Here is a 2967-nt window from a genome sequence, read left to right on the forward strand (position 1 = left end):
TGTAAGGAAAATATTTAGCTCTTAGAAATATTAACTGTGTTCTTAGATAAATATCACTGCTAATAAAAAAAGATAATAAAAGTGATTTACTTCATGATATTAGAGCATGAAAACTTTGTATCTGATTTCGTGGCTACCTGCTCAAGTAAGGAGTATTAAAAACCAACTTTCTATTGACATCAAAAAATAGTAAATAGTAAACACCTAAGGGCACACTTTTGAATTTTTAGAACTCAAGTAGTGAAGATCATTGAAGCCACTGTCTAATATATTTCACAACTTTACCTATTTCTTTTTTTTAGTTGAGGAGGATGTGGCACTAGTTGTGTTCATGCGTCTAGCTGCATTACCATTAGAAGTTTGCATTCCTGTGGAAGTTCTCTTGTTACTTGCAAGGGAAAAAGGTTGTGGAACAATGCAATTTGACTGACCAGTCACATGGTTAGATGATAAAGTAAGTGAACCAATTAAAGCAGGAGATGTGACTTCTGTGCCCTTAATCTAGGAATCTTGATTGTGATTATTCTTTTGCTTTCCAATTGTATCCATTCCATTTTTTGTTGCAACCTTTGATTCTCCCTTTGAAGAACTAATTGAGTTCTGAGGAAGCCTAGGCTTTTGAACTCGAGAAGATGCACTTGAACCTCTTGAAAGCATACTTGTGACATATTTCTGTGATTTTGACCAGTTTATGTGAGCATTTCCCTACAATACGAGCACAATGAACCGACATTGTAATTTCACCCTGATCCCATCATGAAGCAAGTTATAGACGAGAAACTTGATGCGTGTATATCAATCTTTCATAGCATTGCACTCAATATGCTTCTTTGAATTCTTTGTAAGCTCTCGTTGACTTGTCAATTCACAAGTGTATTTAACAATTTTAACAGAGAGAGAAAGGTATCTTGCATTGCTCAATATCAGTGGTATGGAAAGTAGCAACTTCGAAAGGTCAATTTGGTTATATGTATAGAGGCTGGAAATCTTGGGCCGACAGGAGAATCTATATTGAGTTAGTCCGGAAGTGAATAAAATCACGTGACACCTTCAACATAACTGTTTATCGCATATTCTACATGCTCTTTTTCCAATTAGCAATGAGAGATTTGCTAGAAGACTATACAGTCTTACACGATTCAGTATATTTAATTTAGAAATTCTTCACAACCAACTATAGAGAGTCCATGCAAGCAGAGACTCAAATATGAGCCACACCTAATATGATGACACCAAGTGATACAAAAGGATTAGGTGGAGGAGGAAAAAAATCGGAAGATGTGATTAGCTAAATCTTCCTAGCCAAACCCATCATAGGAATACCTTCGGTGTAATTAGTCAAAAATGTTATTCGTAATCTTTGACACTGTAACATTCATAGATTTATAAAGTAGTGGCTCTACATATTGATTTGATAGAACAATATTAGTGGTAGTGTACATTAATAATCATCATCATATACAAATGCAAAAGTAATATGGAATAATAGACATAAGGGCCATGCACAAATTTCAAATATTTCTTTTTTTCACCTAAGAAATTGTTGTTGTAGTAGCTCTTAAGCGTACATAGTCCTGCCCGGGATTGGACCAGAAGACTTGTGGACACCAAACCTTCCCACCTAACGAGTGGACCATATCATTGGGATTAAATTTCAAATTTCATTTACCAAGAAACCAATTCAAAGTAGTGAATTATAATGTTAAATTAATAAAATGATTTATAGTATTAATTGATTTTAGAATTTTCAATATTTATGTATTATATAAATTTTGAAATTTAAATTTACAAATATTAATTCATTTATATATGTTTAAATAAAATAAAAAATAAAGGTCATTTTTCCATACTGGAATTTTGTAAAATTGAATAAATGAATTTAATAACATGCATATAAAAGAGACAGGTAGTGTCGATGTTCAGTCAGTGACTCAGGCTCCCATTTGTAGGAAGTCGAGTATAACCATTAATTTGAAATTTCGATGCAGAATCACCAGGGGCACTAAAAATAAATTAGAAAGCCCCCGGTCTGCACTCTTCATTCGGCTGGAAGAGAAACCCATAATCCTCCATATACACATCTAACGGAGGAAAATCCTCTAAACTTACAGAGTCGTTACTGTCCAGATCTTCAAGAACTGAATCCCAAAATGTGGGACCTTGCTTCACTGAAATCTCTTGGCCTTCAAGCCCAGATTCAGCTTTCGAACAGTAGTAAGAGGACATTGCGTTATCTTCGGAAGGCAGCCAGAATTCTTCTGCGGGGAATTTGGCTGCGGCGGCTTGAATTTGCGGCGGACATGGAGAAGAGGCGTAGGGAATATCCACCGCGTTATCTCCCGAAGGAAGCCAGATTTCTTCGGCGGTGAATTTGGATGCTGTGGATATAGAGAAGCGAGCTAGGGAATATCCGTCATGTTACGTTCAGAAGGCAACCACATTTCTTCTACAACAAATTTGCCGGCTTGAATTTGCTGCGGAGATAGAGAAGAGGCGTCGGGAATATCCGGGAGGGAGTAAGGAAAATTGAAGTCGGCCTTGGATCCTCTCAGACAATACACAGCAAAGTCGAAGGCACGCGCAGCCTTTTCCGGGGTGTCGTAGGAGCCCAGCCAAATTCTGTCCCTGGAATTGGGCATTCGAATTTCGGATACCCATTTCCCCCATTTTCTCATTCGAATTCCCTTGAATTGCCGTGACTTCAGTGAGCGATTTTCGAGTCTGCTGTGGTCGTTCTGATTTGAAGAGGGTTTAGCCATTGGGTCGTTGCAAAGGTTTGAGGAATCGAAGTGAGAGATTGGTGGTGAAGTTAAATAATTATGTAGAACAAAGGATTGTGATTGTAAGAGGATTTGAACTCGGGACGCATAGAGGTGCTACTACAGTAGTGCAAGTGAATAAGCTCGAAGCACAAAATGACTCTAGCTATCCTACATAACTTTGTTGTCATGACCACTAAAGATCACA

At 37.4% G+C, this 2967-nt stretch overlaps 1 pseudogene; it reads right to left on the bottom strand.

Moving 5' to 3' along the window:
- Window positions 1–2013: 2013 nt before the first annotated feature.
- LOC149166230 (ethylene-responsive transcription factor ERF018 pseudogene) lies at window positions 2014–2759 on the bottom strand (annotated as a pseudogene).
- Between the last annotated feature and the right edge of the window lie 208 nt (window positions 2760–2967).

The sequence above is a fragment of the Pinus tabuliformis genome, chromosome 5_1 (assembly GCF_031772625.1).
Source record: "Pinus tabuliformis cultivar Carrire ecotype Pingquan chromosome 5_1, CPIR1, whole genome shotgun sequence".
In the NCBI taxonomy this organism is placed as follows: Eukaryota; Viridiplantae; Streptophyta; class Pinopsida; order Pinales; family Pinaceae; genus Pinus; species Pinus tabuliformis.